Raw genomic sequence first — 27136 nt, 5'->3', positions numbered from 1 at the left:
ATGTGATCAAAGAAAAAAAATACCTCGTTCACTCGCGATCTGTACTCATCTCATAAATCTGTATATTCAAAATTTTTGGATGAAAAGTTTATGAAATATTTTTCAATTATTGTTTCAGTTTAGAAAAAAACTAGTCTGCGCTCACATTGTGACTAGTTTGTCGAAGTCTAATAAATCATGGCTACACTGAATGACCTGAGGAACAGATCTCTTCAACAAATCTCAAAACTAATAAAATTTTAATATTTTCTCGAATTCTCCTGCCGAAAGTTCATGCATGAATAAGAAGTTATTAATTCAATGAAAAATCGTAACAAATTCTCGTTATTCCATCACTTCTAACTGAACTTCTTCTGCTTCGAAGACACATTAAAAAGGAAATTCTCGTTTTATAACTGTACAAGAGTAATGCCGTGGAAAGTAATTATCCCTTCATGTTTCTGAATATTTAGAGTAGATCTTGATACTATACTTTGAATAAATGATTCTTCATCGCATATAGAAAACTATGAACACTACAATTTTTTCGTTTTCTTCATCTTAATTGAGAAGTAGGTACATGATTTTTTGCGCGTGTCTCGAATTTCTGAAGCACAATTTCCGAGATAAAGCAATTCAACGTCAACATTATATCCTACCACAGAATTTCTTTCCAGATCATTGATCCAATTGGAAATGGAAACCATAGTTATTAATTCCGCACGAAAAGGACGAGGATCCCATCTTTAAGAGGCCATTTCCCCGCTACTTTCTGATTGAATTGTTTTGTTATTCCTTTTCCTCCAGGGAAGCATAGTTTATCTTATACCTTATATGGGTAGATAAATAACAGCTGGAACCTCGGACTCAAGAACAAATTCACCAAATTGTAATGCCGGATGTCATGGGTGTAATATTGATCTTGGAATAGTTTTGTCTGAAAATATCTGTGCAAGGTTTTGTTTTTACATCATTTTTAAAGTTCGTCACGAAAATTATATTTAATCAGTGCGACGATAGTTGTGTTACGAATGATTCACACTTACGGATATTTCGGAAACATATCAAGGTCATCGAATTTATTTATTTATTTATTCCCAGAAAGCTTCTAATGGTAGTATCTCGGCGAATATAGTTGTAGAAGATCATTCAAAACTATTTCTGGGGAATTGATAGTTTTTAAAATTAAAAAAAAAAAAAAAAACGCAAAGAGAAATATAAATCTGAACTGTCGGATAAATAATATAATAACTTTGAATTCCATAGAATGAGATTAGGTGGTACACATATGCGAATGAGTGCGAAAAAATGATAAAAATGATAACTTGTGAATTGGTAGATTTTCTATAACATTGACGGTTAATAATTTGATTTGTATGACCAATTAAAGCGAAACAAATATAATATCGTCATTTTTTTCACAAAAATTTGTTCTTTGTAGCACACTTCATTCCTGAATTGTATTTCCATATTTAGTATAACTCCCGAGGGACTATTCACTCACAGATTAAGTGAGTAATGATTTCCAACTCACAATCAGTCAGAGATTTCAAACGCTCCCAAACACTTCTGAACTGATTCTGAAAATTTTCGATTAACGATTTCTAGATGTTTCAAAATGAGTTTAAACGGTTTAAAAATAATTCAAAGAGTATCAAGCAATACTAAGTGGTTTTAAGCAATTTCAAACTGAATGATTGTAAATGATTTGGAATTGATTTCGCCGAGTCTCAAAGGTTTCGAAGTGATTTGAAACGATTTCAAAACGATTGCAAACTATTTTTATTTGATTTCAAAGAGCTTCAAACGACTTAAAAGTAATTCGAATCGATTCGAAGCGGTTTGAAATTGATTTCACTTGATTTAAAGCGGTTTCGGAATTGTTACAAATGGTGCTAACTGATTTCAACGAACCCCGAAAGATTTCGAAGCAATTTTACGCAGTTTTAGAATGATTATAAATAATTTTCATCGAAACTTCAGAGAGTTTCAAACTGTTAAAGAATGATTCGAAGCGATTCTAAGCAGTTCAATATTGATTTCACTCGATTTCGCGCAGTTTCATAATGGTCATAAATGGTCACAAACTGATTTCAAAGAGCCTCTGAGGATTTCGAAGTGATTTCAAGTTGTTTTGAAACAAATACAAACGGTTTTTACCCAATTTCAGAGAATTTGTAACGATTTAAAAATGATTCGAAGCGATTGCAAGCAATTTGAAACTGATTTCACCAGACTTTTCGCGATTTCACGCGATTTCAGTAATTATAAACAAATGTGAATGACTCGACTGATTCCTGAGTGGCTTTAGTCAAAAGTGCTTTCCGATTTCAACTGACGAACAGGCCCTTTGGAAATTCCGAATATTTAGTTTCTAACAATAGCTTCGAATAGAGAAAAAATAAAATTCCCACGCAGGGAACGTACGAGAAAGCACATATCAGAGTACAAAATCAGACGCAAGCATAAATCACTCGTCTGACTTACTGGTTCAGTTCGTTTCCTCCCAAGCGCAACCCGCAGGCGTGGCACGTAATGTGTATTATGCGTACTCATACCTATACCTATACAGGCGGGTACATATATTCCACGCATACCCCTGGCATACAGAGTTTGGCATTGATCGCGGTGAGAATTCCGCGTGCCAGCACCTTCGCACAGTATACAAATTTTCTGAAATAATTAGCCAATGCTCTACCAATAACGTTCCGATCTGCGTCGATGAAACTAATGAATTCGCAATTAGTTGTTAACGATCGTCGGGTGATCGTGACTGGAACAGAAGGGCATCTCGGGAACAGCAGCAACTATTTAGGCTCGATTTCCGCACTAACAAAACACGGCATGGAGGCTCGACCTCTGCCAATGTTGTGCCAGGCTGTAAATATTCGTACCGTGCGTATCTCATTTTTTCCCAAGGTACACACATGCATGTTACACGAAACTGTATTTCACTCTGCAGGATTCGCATTTCCGCGAGACCTTTTTGCATAGTGTAATTATCGTTTTTACCCCACAAATCTGCACTCGCGGAGAAAAAATTGGTGACCGTGAACCATTTCAGCAAGCAATTAAAAATATTTAAAAACTGTTACGATTTCCTACAAAAGCACTATTAATAGCAGGAAACTAATGAAATGCTATCAAGAGTCTTTAGTGCTTTTCCATAATACCTACTTAACAGATTTTCAGAACTATGAATAATTTGTTCATGTAATAATGAAGGCGGGATCGTGCTCAAAGAACAATAACGATTAACGACAAAAGGTTAATCGTCTCATCAACTTTTGTGTAATTCAGAATTGAATATTTTGGCAATTTAAGATAATTTCGAAAATATATTTCAGCACATTTCCCATGGTTTCAAGAAATTTCACACAATTTTCACAGATCATTGTATGTGATTTGAATGATTTCACAGGCTTATCAAATATTTCACTGACTGGTTTTGTGCCAGTTTTCATACTTGCTCGACTTCTCGGTAACACTTATCGAATCACGCGATATGATGCTTGTATCGATGTTTTAAAATCAAAAAATGGAGTTCGTTCTGTTTTTAAAAATTGTCTTTTCTAAAATTTCTTATTTCGATCATATTGAGATCGGTCAAACGATGGAGTAATTTCTTCTCCATTTTTTTCACTGTTCTAGAAGTTTTAACACCACAAACACAAATGTTGAAACATTTTTGAAGTATTGTGAAAATTTTTAAAAACTCTTCGACTCGATATCACATGAATTTTGAATTGAATTAAAGGTAGCGAATTGATTTTTATATATGTATATATATATCATGAAAAAATATTATTCCACCCCTTGCTGGATCTTAAATAATTCTTATAAAATCGAACAGCGAAAAGTACGCCTCCATTGTATTATGTGACCGATCTTAAAATTAACGACACAAAATGTAACGTTTTTTTATTATTTTTTAATAATTCTAAGCAGTCAAAACTGTGCATAGGTTTGAAAAATCATAAACAAGAAATACTGTATGACCACCTGAATATTTTTTCAAGAAATCACGGAACGCGGAAGTCAAAACCTGGTCGAATTGATATGTAATGCCCCATTCTCCGTAAGGGCAACGTTGTTTAAGTTACTTCAAGGACGATCGATTCGGCAGATCCTGCACCAACTTTCTAAAAAAAAAAAAAAATCTTCCAGCAAGCAGAAGCGACACTTACGATAGCAAGACGTCGAAGGAATGTCAGAAGGGTTGCTTCGAACGAAACGGTATGTGAACAACAAATGAACTGGAACACGCCTATCTAAGGGTTGTACACGGTTAGGGGACCTTCTGGCTGATTCTCTTTCCTCGCACGTCAAATCGTAACTCGTAATATCGAGCACCCTCAACTGGTTTGCACGCTATTTATTTGCACTGCGCCGTTCAGTGTTTGCCTCTTCGCCCGTGTTCATCGGTATCACGGATGCTGTCTGTTGCGAGGATATTTCATTAGACTGGAGTGGTTTCCTTCTTGACGAGTTCAAGTGGATTTCATATTTTTATGATTCCTGCTTGCGACGATTTGAGACGTTGCTGGCAGGGTGATGGAAAAATCGATGCTACTGAGCTGATTTATATTCGCAAATATTTCCTGTTGTAAACCGTTGATATTTCCAAGACCTTTCTCCTCGTAAACGTTATGTAATTTGAAACTGACTGTGGTGCCCGCTGTTTCTCTCAATTTTCAAATGTTCGTCCTGCTGCGTGCCATGAATCAAATTAATGAAATTCTTACTTCTGATCTAATATCGTATGACTTCACACTCGGCAATGGCACCCAAGCGAAATAGCAAAAGTACAGCAGAGACTACGAAAGAAGGACTGGAAGTCCTACGGAAAAAAGATCATAAAGTGATTCAAGAATTTGGAAAAATTTCTCTACTGTTCAGAATTGCACGTTTGTCCATCAAATATATGAGCTTGAAATTGTCATTTTTTCACCATCATACTACACAATATTTACTTAGTTTTTCTTTTTCTTTCGTTCACAGAGTCTTTCTAAGAAAGCTCGTGTAGAAAACTCTACCTTTCGAATCTTGACAAATCCCAAGAAACCACCAATTCAAGAAATTGGCTAGCAGGAAAGATCGAACAATTTGATCGATTGAGTATCAACCAGTTCTTCAAATAACATTCCAAACTGAACCGATTCGTCGTCTTTGAATATTCAGTCTTAGCGTAAAACTACTGTTTTTTATTCAAATTCGTTATGAAAACGTTTTTCAAAATATTTGACATCGTTGACTATAATTTCAGAATCATTATTTTTGGTTAATCAAAAACAAAAGTGTCGAAATTGCAAGAAAAAAAATCTCCTTTTTTCAGGCCGAACACACTTGTAGGTCTATTTTAAATCGATTACTTGCTCGCAGTCACAACACTTCGAAGAAAACCATATTACGATCACGTCTTTCCACATTTTCTTTCATTTCCATCACTTCTTCCGGTTGTATATCCGAAAGGTCTGCCAGAGAACAACTAAATAGGACAATTGTGCAGTTTATAAACTGTGTCAGCCTCTAAAATTTGTTATTAATATTAATCCAGAAAAGGCATCATCTCGACTAACACAGCCCTAAAAAGAAGAAACGAATGTATTTAAGATGAGATACGGGCAGATTCGAGGATATCGCGATCATCTCGACAGGGTGGGAAATATCCATCATTTATTTTTTGGCGGCGTTGAGATTGAGAAATTTCCGGCGGACCGCCGCATTTCAGTTGTCATCGTTATTCGTATAATCCTCGAGGATGGCCACTGCAAGGAAGCCAGAAAAGCAGCCTGCCGCTTCCCGATTTCCAACTTTGCGTCGCTTTGAAATCCTCCAAGTTTCGCATCGCCTTATATCTTCTCCTTCCACACTAAGAGCCAACCATGGGGATAGAAGAAGGGGTGGGGTGGATTTTTTTTCGCGGGTAAGACAGCAAAATGCCGCGCTTACATTGTCTGTGACGGGTACCTACGGCTCGGAAAACAAAATTTAAGAAACTACGTGACTTGATACTCAAGGGGCGATGGAAGAAGAAACCCTTCGCGAGTGCTCAACAACCCAGAGTAAAGTAAATAGGTACAGGATACATTCTAGCAGCAGGGGTGCAGGGGACTCAACGGTTGGGCAATAAGTTAATTTGCCGTGATGGAACGTGAGGATAACTGCCGGCAGTCGACTGTCTTCTCCACCTGCGACCAACCCCGGTATTATAATAAGCAATGGCAATAATAACAGTAATAATTCATACACTCGAAGAATCCCTTACTCCATCGATCCAATCACATCGTAATTCTACCTCAGTTCGAGCTTCCGATTTTTAGGCAGGACCATTTGTAAACCGGGTTATCCTTTAAAGTGAAACATCGGGTCCTTCGTGCTCGCGTGATTTCTTGTTATGTGTATATTTTGTAAACAAGAAGGCGCACGGCTTTCTCCCCTCCGAATGATCGAGCGAATAAACTATTGGATTTTCAACTAAAAGCCTGAAAGAACTTGTCGGAATTTTTTCTGAATTTTTGGTGCGATTTGAATGGCCAAAATAAAGGAAATACGCGAAAGGCCCGATGTTTCATTCTACGTATACTCAAAACCATGTTTCCCTATAAAGGTCAAGTATCCTATATTTATATATAAGTTTGCCTTTGCAAAATACGTCAGAAAATCTTCAACCACCTTCGAGAGATGTTTCGTCAGTTGCAAAACTTTGTTTGAGAGTGTTTTCAAAATCGGATCTAGATATTATAATCTGTGTATTCGCGTGTATCGGATTTTTGGGAACACGATACCAAACAAACCACTTGGGCTGAAATTTAGAAGAAAGCTAGACAATGTTTTTGTAACTTCATCAGACCTTTCGACATTTCGTTTCAAAATGGTGAATGCTCGACGTTTAGGAAAATTCATATTTTCTATACTGTGTAAGATAATTCATTACACCTTATGAAAATACACTTTTCTACCGTTGAACAACATTCTTAAGATTTTTCCATGACGTTTTCATCACGTTAGCCGGAGGAAGAGTCTTTGGCACGCAGAATTTTAGACAAATTACTAAACCGAATTGGCTATATTCAAATGAAAATTAGAGTACGCATGCGAACGCAGATTCTGTATGCGGTTACGCCTGGTGCAAAAAGCAAAACCTTTTGGCTAAACTACTTATGTGTAAAACAAAAGATTTCTTATTTCACTTCCAATACTGCCGCGTGGCTACCAGCAAACGAAAAATGATTGCGATGAGTTGGGATTCGTTTTGGGTGTTTGAACTTTTTTATCGTGTAATTGTAACGAAATTTCAAATTTACCCAATCGGTGATGTACAATTTCGTCTCTATGCATTCTTATTCGATTGTATTGTACAAATTTCGTTTAACTTTAAATTAAGACTCATACGTTTTAAACATTTAAATTTTTATCCATCCATTTCTGTTTGAGTGCTGCAAAAATTTGAACCCATGTAAAACCGTGAATGGCATTAGTGCTGGTTTGTTTTCTTCAGTCTAGTTCAATCCGTGACGAAAATTAAAATTCTTCGAACACTTCGATATACGTTCTAGTTATAATCACTCAATTTTTCAACTGTAACTATACCTGTCAATCCATTTCGATCGTTAGCCATTTATTGATGTGGAAACGGATTCAACCGGTTATCCTAGCTATGGTTTTGAACTGTAATTTTGACATCCATAAAAGCCGAATCGCCTGGTTTTACAATTTTCTATTGTTCTCAATCTTCCCTTGTACTGCATGCTGCATAACTAGTACTTGTAATTTTCCTTCATCCTACGCTGAGCAACGAAGGCAAAAATCCCGGGGAAACTGCAGTCTTTGAATGAATGGAATGGAGACAGAAATGAATAAAGGATAAAATGTGCTTCAAAGTGTTTCCATTCGAGTATGGGACATGGCACTCGTTCCGAGATACTTTTCTCATTGTCTTTAATATCTGTATACGGTTTTCTATTTTATTTTCCCAATATTCTCCGTCCGCTGCAGGTGGTGTTTTTGTACTCTTTGAATGGAAAGTAGATATTAACGAAGCAAACGGGTTGCTAGGAGAATTCCCCTGCTAATTTACTCTAGATTCCAGTTTGACAAAATTTCCATTCGCACGTTACAATGCTACTGACGCACGCTGAAGATTCTCCAATCAAAATTGCAATACGGTCTCTATTGATACTGCAACTTGCCGAATCATTGCCAATTTTGTGATATAACATCCACGATTGCGTTCAATGTCATAAATTTCATTTTGATTCTACAGTTGGGTTCATGATAATCAGTGATGCTGTACATTTCCACGGGATAAAAATGCAGGAATCTACTTTTGATATTTGGTTACTTTTTAATTCATCCACCCGATTTATTTCACATTCCGCTATCACACGGACAATCGTTCATTGAGCATCCGAAAGCAAAATTTAGAATGTCAGCCCGTTGTCACCCTCCGGCAACCCTGCGCCGCGCATAGAAGGAATCAAGATTTCTGCGGCTAACTCGATTCTCGTGACGCGAGCCGACGCCACCGTAAGCGGTGTTGCGCTGTGCTGGAAAATGAAATCAGCGGAAATACATTTTACGCGTTTTAAAGTTCATCATTACACCTAAGTGAACAAAACTAATTCCACGTAAAATCATAATGCCTGTAAAATTGACCAGCTATTACATCAATTTTTGTGTCAACAAGAAGGTAATCTCAAGCCGAACAATATTCTCCAGATTTATTTCTTGGCGAAATTTACAAGGCTGGAGTTAGTAACGTTAACGTAACGAAACATCATGGAACAAATCGTTGTACAATTTTATAAGGACTTTCAAAGAGTTGGCTTTGGAAAATATAAACATGTTTTCTTTGTTGTGATTTACTAGTTGAATTTCAGACAATCCCAAGGGTGAGAAGCAATGATTTTCCTAAACATGCGTCGTTAAACTGACGTTACCAACTTCATCCCCATCAAAATTTACCGCCATCGTAACGCGATATGTTCCAGCAAAAAGAGCCATGCTCAAGGGAGCGTCGTATTCTTTTTTCGTTGAACATCGTGCGACGTGGAACGGCAAAAAAAAAAAAGATTATAATCACAATCGGTTAATTCGTCAGTCCATGACAGTAGAAATCCTTAGATCAATTCATCCGGTTTCTTTCCTTTGCATAGAGTTTCACTTGTCAATTCGTATTCCGATCGTGAGTGCAAAAATTACCTCATCAGCTGTCGAACCTCTTCACTGTTGTAATTGAATCGTGAGGCTTCTAATATGGAAATTCGATAACAGAGTCTTAAGGTTGGATGAGACAACCACATACGGGGCAGTCTAATCCCTGGAGATTTTTAGTCTGCAAGGGTCTATTCGGCGGGCCTCGATCCACGTTGGATGAGAATCCGTAAATCCACTGATGTACGAAGTTGATTAGGATCGTATTTAAGTGAACCGTCTGATGGGCAGCGGCTGCCTGACGTATGATCGACGATTGTCTTTCGGAAAACTGGCACAACCCCTGGTAGTTCTCATAATCGTACTTCTGTCGTTATATCTCAGCAGTCCGCGATAATTAATTATACTTTGATCATGATAGATTGCTGGTACAACAAATGGCGCGTATTTGAGGGTAGATGAAAACGAACGAGCCGAACGAGTGATCGAAATAACGAGGCTAAGCATTTCTTGTAAATCATGTTCCAGCTGATTACGCTTATCAAGCTTTCTCAATCTACGATACCCCGGCCCCTCGATTCTCTCTCGATATCGAACGAGACCCACTCGTTACATTTGCCAGTGACTAATGGCGGGGCCAATTTTTTATCCCTTTATTCCAGATCGCGTTCCGCTCGATTCAATTAGGAGAGAAAAACAATGTCGCATTGTTGTTCAATTTAATGCAATATTCAATTTCAATGGGTTTCAACAAATTTTCGTTTATTCTAAACGGATGATTATGTATTTATTCCTAATTCAAAATGAAGTGTGTATTACAATATCTTACCCATTTACTATGCGTAAACTTTTTCGCGACATTTGATGAAATGACATTTTCGCGTGTAAATTGGCTTCACGTTGTATTGTGGCGGTAAGTAAAACCATATCTTACTGTCAGTTGTGATTTATTGTTTAAAACATTAGCGAAAGTTTACAATTCACGTTAAGGTAACTATGACACAGACATTTTCGTGTCACGTAAAAAGTACATCTAGCCTCGCGATTAGCAAAGATGAACTCAGGTGGGCAGTGTGTCTAAAAATACGTGTCCGTAAATCATGCTCGTGTTGTTGTTCTATAATCGGCCGTAACTGTAATAACTGTAAATCAATTAATTACCCAACCCCTGTGCTAATGGCGCTTGATAAACAGTCAAGATATTATGATTAGGAATGCAGGTTAATTCTAATTTACTAATTGAACGAGCCATTATTTGGCTGAAAAATCACGCCTAGCGTTATCAGCGAATTAATTATTGCGCTGCGCATGTACATCGATCCTTTGCCAAACGACTTTCTGCTCGATTTTGATATTACTTTTATTCTCCCTCCTCTCTATTAAACTTGCATTTTAACGCTCAACTTTGTTTGTTTCAGTTGATATTACTGGAAATTAGACTACCCACACATATCCTATCGTCCAACCTGCTGACTTAATCGATAGAACGTAATTGCACCCTAGGTATGCAGCAAGCTCTCCACATTCGAGGCATACAACGGTTATTCGACAGAATTTAGTCTCTCAGACTTGGCTTGGTTGAACAAAGGAGATGTGAATTTTCTGACGTCGTTGAAGGAACGCATCTTGTACAAACGCAAGCCGCACAGGAATTGAATCCTCTTAAATATCTACAAACTTCCAAAGAAATAATCTTAGAAAAAAAGTGCAAGTTCTCCTTGAAAACGCGCATGAATAAAAATGAAACGACGCTCCCAACTTGAATTCCATAAGAAACTTTATGGAATTTTGAACTTTGGCTTTTTGGTGCTTATATTGAGGTCCGTACTTACCCATGGACAATTTTCAAGACCATGGCGAAAATCGCGCACTGTTCTTCGATCTCTCGGGATAGTCTCCACTCGTAATCAGCATCGCTCTGTGGCAACTGGTTGAATACGGATTCAGAGCAGTCGATACATCAAGAACGTCCTACTTCTGTTCGGCACTCTGCCACGGCCACCGTTTCAGCCGGTACACTCGACTCTCTGCTCCAGACACCTGCCACTACCGCGATTGCGTTTCCCGTGCAGACACTAACATATTCGAGTTATTAATATTGTCTGGCGAGAAGTTCACCAGGCACGTCAATGCTGCGCAGTGGAGACAAGAACGAAATAGTAACGGTCCATTCAACGCATCATGTGTGTACAAATTGCTTCCGCATACTCGAAACAGACCTCGGAACACATGCCAAGCGGCTTGTGTACCGAAGAAACAAACCCTGGTTCGTGAGGTAGATTGATTCATCTTTCAATAAGTACTTCGACATTCATCCTGGTAGATCGAAGCAACGGTTTTTAAATTTATTCAGAACGACATCGTTAATGTTACGCAGATCCCGAATTTCCCTTCATCACTTATAAGATGACTAGCTGAGGTGATATGCTAAAGCTGTGTTACTAAAAACTTTGCAAAGGTTACATTATTCCGATGTTGTAAAAGTTACATGTTCGAATCATCGTGGCGGATTGTTTTTTAATGCAAAAATGGTGCTCTTTGATTCAGTGCTTAGCGGTTCATTACGTCGATACCGAAATTGAATAGAATGTCAGAGCGAATGAGACTGAAGTTAGTAACGTTAGTGTAGCGAAAAGTTGGGGACTAAATCATTCGTTTGCAATTTTATAATGACTTGGAATTAGTCAAGTTTCCAAAATATGAGTATGTTTCACTTTGTTACGGTTCATCACTTTTCAAATATTCCTTGTATTGCAAAGTCAAGATTTTGTAAAACTTGACTTATTGAAATAACGTTACTAATTTCGGCCTCATCAGATTCAGGGGTCATGCATCACAAAAAATGCATCATGAAAAAGCGAAGGCGAGGAAAACAGCAAACTTGCAGACTCCGTGCATTTAATCCGAGTAACGTAATTTTTAGAATCTGGATAAGAAGTTTCCCTGTGTTGTGTTTACTTTAATTGATTTTTTCATGTTAAGAGGTGCGAGCTCTGCTCATGATAGAGGGAATCAAGGTATGTACCTGTCATCGTGATAGATGATTAATATTCTGCTCAATTTATGGTACCAACTTCACGTCTGTAACTGAAAAATTCATATCTTAGGGACAAAGAGTTTTAAAATTGGCTTCATTGTTGAAAACCCTATAAGATTCCAATTATTTTCCAGATGTGTTTCTACTTAAAAGTGAGCTTTGATCTCATTATTGAATCATTAACAAGACCTTTCTACGAGCTAAACTCCCGATCTCGAAGCTGCGAATCCATGATCCACACCGATCAATCGGACAAATCATATAGATCCAGAATTCATCAGATCGCATGAGGTACGATTAATAGCGTGATCGATTGGTCCAAGCTGCACTCCAGCCGATCATGCCACTGGTTTTGAACTATTGGATTCAATCGATCTCGATGTGGCGTCATGGTTCAACCTTATAGGTGGTAAAATTTTTTTTAACCTTGGTACGCCATCGGCGTGGTCCACGTTTCACGACACACGTGAACCTCGGTTTCCGGGAGCCATGGGCATAACAATGGAGCACTCTCATCTACCAAAGTGTTGGAAGGGTTATGACGCCCCAAACAGCGCACCGATACGCTGCCCGCAGCGAACAGCAGATTGATTCATTGCTTGGCCAAACGACGTCGTCAGTAATCCAAACGAACGAGTAGCGTCAACTGGGTCTCATTTCAAGCGCAAAAGCATCGCCGTAATTTATGCAAAGCTTCGTAGAGCCGGTCGCTTCACGCGAAGTGTGCGGAAAACGGTTGCCCGAGAGTCGAGTGGGATCCCGTTTCCAAACTGACGCACTTTTACTGTCGCCACGTATCTTCCTAAATTTTGGCCACTGGTACCTTGCGAAGGGAAATGGGTAGATAATTTAACTGTCGTAGATTCGTCTTATACACAACTGCTATACATTTCGAATCCACGGCTCATATTTTCACAAAGTTCCTTCAAGTCTCGAATGAAGACTCTCAAATCATGTGAAATTCTGTGAAAGTATAGAAATCTGATAAAATCTTTCGAGGTAGTCGGTATATTCATTATGTAAAACGATAAAGAATTTCAGCTGTATGTCAACGTTAAAAAAAAAATGGTCACTTTTCTCAAACTCAATTAATATGAATATTTTTTCAACTTTGTCAGTGTGGTTGAATTTTCTACATTTTTTGCTTCATATACGTGTAAGGGAAAGGCGTTACTACACCGAACGATCAATTACGTTCACTGAGGATTAGGATGTCATGTTCGTTTCCGCCATCCGTTCTGAATTTATATCCTGAAAGATTCGTTTCCGATGCTGTAACGATTCCCTTGTTATAGCCAACTCGGCTAATCGGTATCAAGAACGCCAACTGACGAACAAGATTAATGAACGTTCTCAATACAAAACATATTTCGTTGCACGCATCGAAGGAAAACATAATAAATTACTTCAGCCAATCAAATGTGAAATACCTGAACCCATGTTTAAACATTATAACAAATGGCTGGTTTCGATCGCAATAGGATAGCCTCACCGTTAGCATATATCGTAGTCGCTTACAAATTGAGATATACTGTCAATTTGAAAAGTCTCCAACAAAAATTTTGAACCCATATTCTTGAATTTTTGAAAGTTGGCAAATGCACTTGCTAGGCGATAAGCATAAAGTGTTAGATAAGTAAGGAGCATAACGACCTTGGAAATTGAAGGTTTAAGAGTGGTGCTCGGTTTTTTTCATATCATCTCGATTATGTTCACAATCAACCACATTGTAACAATAAGTAAAATGTATAACTGTGAACGTGGGAGCATTGTGCTTTTTTGTTGGAACAAGCTCAGAATAGGTACACGTCGGTGAGAGTCTCAGCAGTCGACCTCCATGGATATCACCGTCTCGGAAAGGTTGAAGTTCACGGCAAGCCTTATATAATTGGCTCGCTTGGAAAAAATTTCATTTCCCAGACCCCATTGTACTCGAACGACACCGCGCCTTGTCTCAATCGATTGAATTCGAGCGCTTGTACCCTCTTTGCCTTTCACCCCTCGACTTTTGCGGCCCCCGCGCTACTGACCGGGCCGGCTCCTTGGAACGAGATGAAAGAACAAGCGGAGCAAATTGTTAGAATGCTCATTAAGAGCGTAATGACTCGACAAGTCACACGCGAGCAGTTACCCAAAAGACTACCCAAAAGACGAATCGCATTATTCTGTGATAAAAAAAATCAGCCCCTCCAGGGCAGCTTCCCGCTCAGTCAGAAATCACTTTGACAGGGAATAAAGCATGTCGCCGAGGGAAGACGAGAGGGCAAAAAGCAATATAAAACCGAGAGCAACAGCTTAGCGCCCCTCTTTAAGCTCTGGTACCACTTCGGACATGGATCTATTCCTCGCGAAATCGCGTATTTAGGGCAGGTCTACGTCAATATGTTCCCCCTCAACCCCTGCATCCCACCACTACTTGAACACGATGGAAACTTATTAAATCCAGCGACGGTGTAGCAATTGACCGTGAATCATAACTGGGCTGGAAATCGGCCGGCACCGGTGAAACTTTGCACTTCAAAAGATCATTGGCGAAATATGGCGCCCGCCACTCGAAACGACGTCGTTGTCGCTGCCACCCCAATCCGCTCAGGGCTGATTCCGAATCACAAGGAGAGGTTGCGCGATAGGACTCGGCGATTTTAACAAATGGTTTTATACACGTTCTCGGGCCAAAATAAAGAGACCCGTGTTTCGGAATATCGCTGAATGGTTATTTGTCGGCGCGAAAAAAATATCGCAAACTCGTTTTACAATACCTGCTGCGTGACGTTCTATCCAACCGTGAATTTTCTCGGAACATGCTGCTTATTTTTTCGCCTGCCTTGTCATTTCCGAATATTTTATACCCAACGTAACCCAGATATTCAAGGAAATATGATCGTAGAGGTTACAATAATTATACTATGAAATGCATTCAACATAAGAATGCTAAATCACTTCATCCCTACGAATAAACAGAAGAATACAGGATGTCACAAACAAGTATCCAAATTTTTTTTCCTAATAAATACCCATTCGATGAAACGCCGAAACATGGATCACTTGATTTTGGCCTAAAAGTGTGTCAAAGAATATTTTGTTGAACTGGCTCCGTTTAATGCATAAATAACACGCTACTTCTCTTTCTCAGATGACGGTTCCAACTGTCGTGTACTCATTTACGTTCATTTATCAAGCTGTTGGTCCACGAGAAAATTCTGAGAATGATTTTATCTGTCGCAGGCTTATCATAGGTCGAAATACAATGGCTATATAATGGTATCGGGATCCAAGCGACCTTCGTACCCGATACTGACGGACGACCAAGCAGTCTGATACTTGTTTATTTGCCTTGCCTCGTGGAGTGCCTACTTATTGCGAGCGGCAATGTCACGGCTCTATATCCACCGCATCTGGAGTGTGCCGGAACCCAATATCGTCATGTTCAACATCATCCTTCCTCCGGTTTCCTTCCCCGCCCACCATGTACGATTTACTAGCTTATGCACGGGTCGTTAGCGATATCGGAAGCAAACTTCATCGCTCGGGATTATATTCACCTGTATCTGTATCGTTGTCAAATGGAGTGAACGAGCCGTGACAAAGAGTAAACTTCGACTCACCTCCAAACTTTGCTGCACATAACGACAACTCAACATATGATCTATACAAATATAAATTATTTTTTAATATAACAGAATCATTGACGTGTAAGAGTTTTCAGAAGATCGGAAGGTATTGTTTATTGGTTAAAATGTTATTTACCTTAATTTTACCTTTTTTTTACGATACTGTGGACAATGAGAACCGAACTCTGCACACATCAGATACCAACGACTAAACATGTGTAATAGCTTTTGGCACAAACGGAGAAGTACTTATTTATGACACTTATTATTTTTTTGTCGGAAATACACGCTCATCGGCAATATAAATTATCGCTATAATGAAACTGCTATTCCATCGTTTGCGTAATGTTTGTAGTTTTGGCAGACTCACAAAAGCCACGTTCGATATAAATATGTAATTTCGTTGCCTCACATTTATGTCAATGTCCACAGCTGAGGCAGTATAACGAGTGCCTGTTGCTTATGGCGTATGGTTCACACGGTCCTGTAAGCCGTAATATTTACCGTCCAAGTAATCGCTACAAGTGTCTACTTCGTAACACGCTCAATAAAACCGACTTGAGAAACTTCGGTTTGTGTACTTGTCTATTTCCTGAATAAATCTAGACAAAGTCCGACTGTCTAGATCTTTTCTTGGTTGTATGGATACTGAATTATAAATTCAACAAGGAGGAGCGATCAACTCGAGTCTAACACAAATAAATTATCCTTTTTCTCGAAAGCACCAGCCCAATGCTCGGATTCGTAAAAGAAATGCGTCTTTTTCAAAGACATTAACAATTAAAATATTTCCTATGATTTTTTGTACAACCTCTTCAAGGCACTCGATTCCAAAGAAAAGAATCTCAAACTCAAGAACAAACATAAAGTACAGTGAAATTAGTTTTACTTGCCATAACGTGCTACGTCTGTACAGTCGAGTCGCCGAATAGCAACAAGTTTTTATAGGCTTAGTCTGAATTTCAAGTAGGGTCTTACGACGATCAGAGTTTCCGTCGGGAAGTGTCAAAATGAGCGGAATCGGGAGAGAGCGTCGAATTAAAAGTTTAGGTAATTAATGTCCCCCGTTGTCTCGGCAGCCATTTGCCAATTACGAATCTGGAAACACCTCGTCTTTTTACTCGAGCGTCGCTACCGCGCATGCACTATACGTATACGTCTAGCACTCATACATATATACATCTGCGTAAAGCCCCATAGAAATTCCGCGGAGCTTGCAGCAATCTCTCAGAGATTCTTATTTTCGCAAAGTTTGCAGCTAAGAAATTGATTCCACTTTAACAAGGGAGCTTGCCGCTGGAAGCGTGATGCGCTTTCCGAAAAATGTAATATCTCTGAATTGCAGTTAGACGCGTACGTGAGATCTACACCTCACGTCCCAACTTCTATACTTTTATTGCGCTTGCAGGACGTATATTTAATGATGATAAGTCACTTTTATACGTGTCTGTCAGGAGTGTTAAAGCGCTTTTAACCTGCGGCCGAATTGAGTTGGGTAAACACTTCCTGCCGACGCTGTCTTGGAATTGTTATTCATTTCGTGGGAAGAACTAAGTAGTTAGAAACTTTTTGACGAGGGAAAGTCCCGATTGGAATACGCGCTGAATGACGCCTCCGGCGTTCTTCGCCGTTCCTGGTCAGCACAAACCGCGTATTCGATTTTTGCCTACCATTCCAGCCTCACGAAGCAGAAATGCAGACGCAGCTGAAATGGCTTCTCCATAATCTTAGCACCGCTGATCTTGATATATGCGAGGATAGGACTCGGGACCTGGCGGATACTCTTTGCTGGATTACAAATCCTCACAATTGAACGGATGAGAATTGCTTCGTTAACGATACCCACGTGCAAATTAGACGGATACAAACTCCGATAATCAGTTGGCCAAGAATTTTAACCTCACCCGAAGTACGAGGTGAGGTACGAGGACCTGGTTTGGTTGCCACCGGGATAAGTTAATCGACTTTTGCTCGATCTCATTTCCTGGTGGGGAAAGAGCGATAGCGAGCAGAAGGGAGAGTGAGTGAGAGAGAGATAGATAGAGAGAGAGAGAGAGAGAGAGAGAGAGAGAGAGAGAGAGAGAGAGAGAGAGAGAGAAATGCAGAGTTGGTAAGTTATGTTCTTGACAATTGTACCTGTGATACGTATGTCCCGAAAGCCAAATGTCATCGCTACAAGTGTGTGATACTTGCAGTTAATGTAAGGTTACATTATAATATGGCGTGTGTTTTCTTACTTATACGCATATAGCGAGAGATAAATTCGTGTAACGGAACATGATTGTTTTCCAGATTTTAAATGACGCTATGACGAGAACTATTTTAATTTGAAAATGGGCGCCAGTGTAACGTATGGCGTTGCCGGTATTCACTGCTCAATTTAAGAATCGAAGGGTAATATAAACTGAGAATCTTATTTATTTCCTACCCGGTTGTAGCGGAGTCTTCATTTCCTACATTCTAAAACACCGATGTGCTTTGTAGCTCATATGGCCGAAACGACGTGTGTACTGCTTTCAAGTTGATTAACCTTTGCTGGAACTTAGGGGTCGATCCACCCCAACTATTTTTGAGTGTAGATTTTTCTAGGTGAGTTGTTGAAAATGAACGTTGTAGCACTTTCTGTCAATATTTCCTACCACCAATTTCAAACCTGTACATATCTCAAAATCATTCCATACGATACACACGGGGTGCATGCCACCCCAGCATTAAAACTTTTCCTACATCAACACTTTTTCATGTGCTGCTCCATAAAAATTTACAATGGTTCCTATTAACCAAAGGTTCAATAAACATTGTCAATTTCTATGGAGCAGCACATGAAAAAGTGTTGACGTAGAAAGAGTTTTAATGCTGGGGTGACATCCACCCCGTGTGTATCGTATTGAATTATTTTGAGGTGTGTATAGCAAAGGTTAATTGAAAGCAATTTTTAGACGGATCGTGTGAGACTTTAATCGTGAATTCGTTCGAAATAAATATTTTCAACTCGAAGGGTACAACATCCCTCAATTAGCGATCTGCACGAGCTGTACTTTACGTGATATATCTGTATGTATTTCTTTGTACAAAAGGCGTAGGGCAATTGACAGCGATTTTTGAATGTCACTTTTATCGAACGCATTTATAGTCTTCAGAATGTGGCTGAAATGATGTGAGCGATTACTTATTTCACATGGAATTCGACGATTGCCCAACGTAGGAATAATTTGAAGTTTGGCCAATAATATGTAATAATTACGTCAAGTTCACATTACAATGTTGTTCGCGTGTAATACCATCGTGAAGTATCCCAAGGCGGGGTCACTGCGCAGCTTTTCTTCACGTAGGTATATCAGGGTACCAACTAATCTGCTTGATTCAAAAGCCATCCTTCGATTTTCCGTATTCCATCGATCTTGTGCCGACAGCAGCAAGGACCTTTGTCTGTCGTCAGTGATGAATTGAAAGCTGCGAGATCAATCACCGGGATAAATAATTCGGGCGAGTTTTCGCCGAGCTTTAAACACCCAAATAATTGGCAGGCAATAAAAATCAGATACCCGTGATACTCCAGGCGACCCGCTCAATAAACCTCCCTCTTGGCCTAGCGCCTACCTCTTCTAAATAACTCTAATTGCCTCAAAAAGAATAACCCAAGAGGTGAAATCAAATGACAATAAACAAAAGGTGCTTCAGCTGATAAATTAATTGGGTGTCTCACGCCTTCGCAATTCCAGCCTGTCTCCCTCAAGATCACGAGTCTCATCGTCAGTCTCACGGCTGACCTTGCCTCTTGCCGAATTCCAATCAAGCACAAAACAACAGGCCCTCTATTTCATACTATTGTTTATACGGTTTATTCAGCCGTTGTCAAAAATTACAATTCCCGGCATGTATTGTTCCATTGTACGAATAACGTGGATTTCAAGTATTCCGAAGCATCGTTATGGTAAGGGTGACCAAATTTAGAAAGGTACACAGTTACTTCTGGCTCTCAATCCCTGATATCATATAGCCCGTCACAAGAATAGTGATGGGTTAATGGGTTTGAGAATGAAATGATAATTTCGTTCGTGCTAGAAGCTTGGATTTCGACTACAAAGACACTGTTTCTACACAATATTTGAAACATTTCAAACACGTTGTATGATGTTTTCAACCTTCCACTGTTTTACATATACAGAGTGAATTGCTAACGACCGAATGGTTTAATGCGCATGCGATAAAATTTGAGAACAAGAACAGTTGTTTTGTCAGGGCGACCAGCATTCATACATTCGGATAACAGGGCGCCGCGATGTATGTAACTTCAAAAATGTTGGTCGTCCTTACAAAACAACTGCTCTTGCTTACGAATTTCAGTGCATGCGCATTAAACAATTCAGTTGTTAACAATTTGTTCTGCATATGTATGTGTTTGCAATATGGGACTTTCTTTTACAAACCGAACACCCTTCTGACCGACACATTTTTGATTTAGCTGTTTCTTTTTTGCGGATTCTATATGTGAAAAAAAAATCCTCGAACACGTATCTCTTTTTTTCGATAAAGAACTCGTAAAAAGAATTCAACTGAATCAAAAATGTGCCGGTCAATTTTTGTCCAAATCTGTTCGGTTTGTAACAGAAAGTACCATATTCCGTAACGATTTGTGAAATATTCATGCAGTGTGCAAATTTTCCCTTGTTAAGGTACCTACTGTGTGCTGTGTATCAACGTTGTGGATGCAATATAAAATTATTAATCATATGTTAATCTGTATATACTCATAATGGTAAAAATATCTTTTACATACGTAGAATTTGGTACACAAAGATGTAGTAAAAGGTATTTTGAATCCCAAGTTTAATATCAAGTATTTTAACGTAACTTTATACTGTTATACTGCAATATGAATGTAACATTTCAGCCACAAGGATGAAGCAAAAATATTTTGGTATTGTTTTTGCATTGTTTTGTATATAAGCATCTTGCAGTATTCTTGCAATATCCCTGAAACCATACACTTATGCAATTTCGTTAAAAAAGAAATATAGTAACGTTTCTGCAATATTGCGTACTGTGTAGGAAGATGCAAAAATCTCAACACAATTTGAATAAGCTAACCCTGTAGCGTCAAGATAAGATTTTAGTCTAGTCTCAAAATGACGGTTTTTAATATTTCAAGAACTGGGCGATGTGATTGGCCGGTCATTTAAATATTGTTTCTTGAATCACAATTTCACCGGTATTGAATGAATTTTATCATCGAAACATCAAAAAACACTGCCTATCAGCACGTGTCGTCTACGGTGTTTCTGAAACACCTGCTTGAAAACTTTGATTTGAGAAACACTGAAAATGCCACTGACAGAGCATAACATTAGGGTTATGTAATTTATGCTTGATGGCACCGTGTGTAAGATTGAATTATTCGAAAGTGCACATGCAACAGAGAAGGCCCTAGTGTGTAAAATACACCATTTCAACCGTGGGAATGCGGCAACGTCGTTTTACCGCACTGTTCGAAAATGGGGCATTTTACGCACGCTCCACAGGCTTCGAAAATTGAACCTTCTAAACAGGTTCTGGAAAAAGCAATTTAATTTCAATTATTATTCAGTAGAGAAAAAAAATACACTTTCAAATTTGAACTAAAGACTGCTGATCCGAGTACATTTGTAAAAAATACACCTGTTCTTCGAGTAAAAAGTTTTGTATTAGTTTATTGAAATGATCACCCGCAGTAGGTTTCATATAGTTATATTAAAGTTATCTCTCCTTAATTTTCAAAATATTGTTGTTCTTCTGAGGAAAACCAAGTTTTTGACAATGATGATGTCTTTTTTTTTCACTAAATTGCGATGGGAGGAATAGGTTTAGACTATACATTACTCATGCACAAAAATTTTACTGAGCGGTGTAATCGTTATCATTACTGATATTAAACTCGTGTCATTTAACATATGTATGTACATACATGTATGGAATTCTAGTTGCAAAATTAATTCTTCCGTACTGTGATCCAAACACGATGCTTATGCTACAGTCGGAAGTATCATAAACATTAAAGTTATGGCATAACTAGCGAGATTCAATGATTCTCCCTAAATTACGCCCATTGCTTTGAAAACTACTGTTCGAATGAAACTAATTTACATACTTCGTGATAACTTTTTAATGCACACTGCTATTAGTTGATTCTAGCACCAAAAAGTCCATCTTCCTGCTCTCCGATAGAATAAACTACAGATATAGAGCAAAGACATTATAGAAGTATGGAATTTTAAAATCTAGAATCCAAGCAACCTAGAAAGCCATTCGCGAAGAGTAATAAAAATTGCTATTATTCTTACTAGTTTACATGACAATACTCATATTGTAATAAAGTTATTAATTTTAAGAATCTTTACTTGAAATCGAATTTATAATGTTTGCATGGCTAAGAACTATCAAATAATGCAAGGAGAAGAAAAATCTAACACGTCCTTCAAGTCATTTCACAAATTGCAAGGCTTCAGCGTGAAATTACAATTTTAACTCTACTTGAAGATATAGTAACCATTTTTGAATTTGGTTGTAACAGGTAGTAACAATTTTTTCATGGTCCCATTTTATCGTAAGCAGATGAATGGATACTAAATAGACATCGTTAAAGAGTACGGCTATTTTTCAAATTGAAACCAAGTTGGAATTATCGGGCGTCGCCAATTGGTGAATTCTCTGGGAGATAACTGCTGACTGCTCAGTAATCAATAGCAAGACGCGTATTCTACATTCTCGGTTCACCCCGTACGGTGCCGATAGGTAAAGGTACAATCCTCGAGATTCTCTCTCCATTTTAACTTTCTCTGAAACCTTTTCTTCAATATCCTAAAGCAACATCTGCAAAGTTTTCACAGTGAAACGCTTTGTTGGTCATTTACGATAAGCTCGGTTTTTAAAAGGAGTAACACTCTGCTCGGTAAATTTTGATACGTACACATCCGCTAAATTACGAAAAGTTCGGAATGGGTGATGCAATCGTACGTTGGTTGGAACTTGACTGAGAAAGAACTGGGACGAACTATTTTTCAAGCGCATAAACTGTAATCATTTGAGTTTTCTGAAACTATTTCCAATGATTCAAGTCTATTGATCCATAAAACCTCACATGTAATGGGTTGATTGTATTTTAAACAGATTTAGACCCACTTGACGCGAGTTGGCTACTACGGGAATCAGATGTGATTCAAAAACCTGGCTAACAATCAAAATTAGCTGTGACGTTTTGGCGGAACAATATCGCTGTTCCTTAATTACACAAACTTCTATTCTTAAACAGTATCTGCGCAGCATGGAAAGAAATTTTTTATCACGATGTTCTTCTAATTTCCTTTGGCTTCTTGTTCAAGATCCCATTTCAGGTGTCTTTCCTTAATCCATAGGAATCCTGACAGAGCAAGGAATTGGGAAATCAGAGAATTGGAGTTATGCGCGTGCACACTTGTAAAAAATTGCACAATCATCGAATGAAATGTGATGTTGAGTTTGTTTGTTGAAATTTGGTACGTAAAATTCGGGTTTTGAATGTTTTACATGTTATTTAGACGTGAAAGATTCCCGAGAACCAAATACTTGAAACGTGCGTTCTGAAGGCGTTCAATCTCGGCAAAATCCTATGTAACTATAAATATTGAATGGCGGAATCTGGTACTTCAATCACTCTATCCTTGGATCTTTCATGTCGATTCTACTATAATGTAGGTAGCCGATAGACCCTAGATGACGATGACCCCCAGCTGAATATACCCCAAGTAAGGTCCAGCTATTAATGGTTACAGAATTGAACCTCAACCTATAGGTATGTAGACGCTGTGAAACTCGAGGCTGATTATAACCGGGTGACATTGCACGAGCCAGCTTACCCCAATAACTAATACAGGGTGTATTGTCAACTGGCCAGTCATGAATACCTTGCACGATGTCACACACATCATTACTGGATGTAGTTTTTGCACAAGACAACCAGTGTCGCCTGACAACAGTATCGAATTTTCTCCGGACTAGCAATTGCAGTACGGTAAAAAGAAAAATATACGAGTAAAGGGTGGGAGGTCCATCGAGAGGACATGAAGAGAGAAATAGATTTGACCTCTCGAGAACTAATACCGTTAAAGAATTCTCACTTCTATCACAGGCGTACATATAGTTTCAGGTTTGGGCTCGTCAGATCATGAATCACGGGAATTTGACGGTCCTCGTCTTGTCGCTGCAGCAAAAGAAATGTATTTAATGGATGAAAGGACGAGGGGAGAACGGTGAAATCGATTCTGGCAGCCCTTCAAACAATGGTGGAATCATTTTTTTCCATCTTACAAAGGACGAGTGGGCTGCGGCGAAAGAATCGCGATTAACGTTGGTCTTCTATTGACTACCTGAACTGTAAATCGCTCGGAATTGGATTAGCGAGAGAATTCGAAGGTATCGAGTCATCCAAAACAGGTCGAACCCTTTTTTGCTAGTCACACTTCAGACGCCTACTGACACCAACGAAATATGGGTTCCTTGATACCGATAAATATATTTTCAATTGGATTTTTAGGTACACAAATGATGGACCGTCGAAAATCGAATAGTGATTTAGTGACTCATCGTCAGTCTGAAATTTCTATGAATATGAAAGGTGGCGAACGCTGTTCGTTGTTAATGCTGAGCTGGACACCGCTCATTCTCAGGACCGAGTAGTTCATTCGAACCGCTGACGATGAGGAATGAAAGCAGAAGAAAAGAAAAATGATCAGATCATGAAAATATAAACACGGTTTTCGGTGTACTCGTTACTTTATTTGTTATGATGATTCATGCAAAACATGGATTGCTTTAGGCAAGTGGCTTTTTACTGCGTATAGTGGCGGGGAGGACAGAGCAAGGAGATTCATCTTTTCTAAAACGAACGAACCATTTATGGGCGTAGCCATTTTTGGAAATCAATATGTTGCATAATTTAGTTATAAAGCAAAATTGAACATGCTAACTCATCTGTATTTAGCCCCAACTTGCTCTGTAAATCCGGTACAAACGTAATCTCGATAACCTAATTACCTTATACCGCATGCACAAAAGAAATTTGTTGAAATTCGAAGTCACCCGAACGTTTTTACAAGTTTCACGACCCAACCAAGGTTAGGAGAAGTGAATACCGGGCGTCCCGTGAATTGAATCTTTTTCTTCCTAGGTTTCTCCTTCCGTTGGTTTCGCGAGCTAACCTCGAGTCCTCTTTCCTCTCACGACCTTACTTAAATTCTCCAATCCTAGCACGGGTGCTCCTGTCGCATAGTCACCTCCCCCAAAATGTAATCCCAGTCTAAATCTTCGTGAGTTATGTTCGCCGTGTCCGTGGATTCGTCCGTCGTTAGCTGAGACGGTGAAAAGAAACTTCCGGGAAGAAGGCAGTTCCATGATTTAGAACATCCAGCTCTTATATTCTCCCATACTATAGGACTACCCTGACCCCAGGGTGGCAGCGTCGCCGGCAGCAGGACGCTTAGACGCCACCCTCGCCGCGGAAGTGAATGCGATCCGACGCTGGCTCCTCTGACTGGGTTAATTCCATCCCTCTTCCGAATGAGTCCTTAAAGCGCAAGGTTAGGTTACCTCGAACACGGCTTGACCACCAAATTACCGGTCGCAGCCGGCCACCCTACCGCGTGCCGTCCATATCCAGCCAGACAGCGTAAATGGCGTCGATCGTGTGGACGGTGCGAGCTCGGGTCACCCTGAACACAAAGGCCTCTCTATATTCCGGGCGCGTTATGTTCCTCCCGAGCCAGTGTTCACCTCCGTTGCGGACCGGAATCGCAGCCGAGCAGCTCCATCCTATAAAATTGAGAAAATTGGCCGTAGGAACTGTGCCAAATTTTTCACCATAACATTCAATCATTCGTAGATTCATGAGCGCGTCAATCTTGTGTGGTGTTCATTCCTGTAACCGTGTTGTGTGTGCTTTTCTTCAGAAATCGAATTCCCGCGAAACAAAGTGGCAGACGGAAGGTGAATAATGTCAACAGTACACGGAATTTAAATTGAGTTGGGCGTGTTTGCGGATGTCAGCAGATTTTGTTTGCGTAATATGATCCGTGCTACCCCGTGTCCGCAGGTATTTTTTTCATACAAATTTTTTCCTCCGTTTTCTATCGCGCTGTAGAAGATGTTTGATACAAAAAATTCACTTCGTTGATTTTCGAACGCTGAACACATTGTTGAACTTTCTTTTTCAATCTGCTACAATTTTTCGTTTATCATTTAGAATATCGTCCATTGCATTCCTTTCGACGTATGGCTAGCACGTATTATCAAGGTTCAAGAATATCCAACTAGGAATTCACACGAACTTACTGCTTTTGTACAATAATTCCCAAATCGTTGATCTCTGTATAATTTTGACCCCTGGAAGTAGACCCTGCAAGTCGCTACACATTGAAAATTACGACATCTCAACCATTTGCATCCTTCATTTCACATAAATCCACCAAGCTTCAAGGTATTCAAAGAATTTGGATTTTATTTAATGTATTTTGTATATTACGTGAAAATACGACAGTTTTTGCTTTTTTATCTCAGAAAAATGATAGAGGACCGTTTCTACAGAGTTAAATTTTACAGAAACATAATCCCGCGTCACCCGGTTCTACAGTGTTGAATTTTACGGAGTTCATTTTTACAGAAAAATAGTTTGTATAGGTATGCTCAGAACTATTCGTCCAGGAAATGCATTCAAGTCATTTATGGCACCTTAAATTTGAGAATAAGTTATCTCCTATCCGAAACTATATCACACAATTCCCTGATAAGAAAGTCAAAGATGACTACCTATATCACCCTGAAAGCTAGAATAAGTTGAGCTTCTCTTTTTTTAACAACGAACTATGTCGAATCGATTTCTATAAAAAATATAACCTCCCAGAAATCAAAGACAAGCTGTTTGAAATAACAGTTAAAAAAACATTTGAATCCATTTTTTGAGCCCCACTGCTTTATTATTTATTGTATCTAGTATTAAAAAATTATTCTCTACTAACGCATCCTCAAGAGCGTACAATTTGTCCTCACAATTTCATAGAAAGTTCTAACTGTTTCGTCTCTTCTTTACGCGGAAAAAATAAAATAAAATTTTGCCAATAACGCAACGAGTACAATGAAAGACATGAAGCTCCGTTATTTTATTGGCTAAAAATAATGTTGCGATGGACGTATTTTCATGAAACTTTCATGAAGGTGAACGGAAATAGGTGAACCGTGCTTGATCGGCAATAACTGTCTGCGGAGCATGAGGCATTTCCTGTGTGATGCCAACAAGCACGCGCACTGCGCAATACGTTGTGTAAATATGTTTCATACATGTCCATTG

The 27136-nt window shown here is 39.0% G+C and overlaps 1 protein-coding gene and 1 long non-coding RNA gene across 3 annotated transcripts in view; one reads left to right on the top strand and one right to left on the bottom strand.

Moving 5' to 3' along the window:
• Window positions 1–27136, top strand: part of Octalpha2R (alpha2-adrenergic-like octopamine receptor) — a 200501-nt gene that overhangs the window by 12911 nt on the left and 160454 nt on the right. The window lies entirely within an intron of this gene.
• LOC124215490 (uncharacterized) lies at window positions 9843–11242 on the bottom strand. Of its 2 annotated transcripts, none has more exons than XR_006882365.2 (2): window positions 10968–11242; window positions 9843–10812 (listed from the first exon to the last, which is right to left on the bottom strand). It is a non-coding gene; the product is annotated as an uncharacterized lncRNA (long non-coding RNA). The 2 variants fall into 2 exon arrangements; XR_006882364.2 differs by having other exon boundaries at window positions 9843–10277.

The sequence above is a fragment of the Neodiprion pinetum genome, chromosome 1 (assembly GCF_021155775.2).
Source record: "Neodiprion pinetum isolate iyNeoPine1 chromosome 1, iyNeoPine1.2, whole genome shotgun sequence".
Classification (NCBI taxonomy): domain Eukaryota; kingdom Metazoa; phylum Arthropoda; class Insecta; order Hymenoptera; family Diprionidae; genus Neodiprion; species Neodiprion pinetum.
Note: the sequence above shows the minus strand (reverse complement) of the source record. Positions and strands in the feature narration are given on the sequence as shown.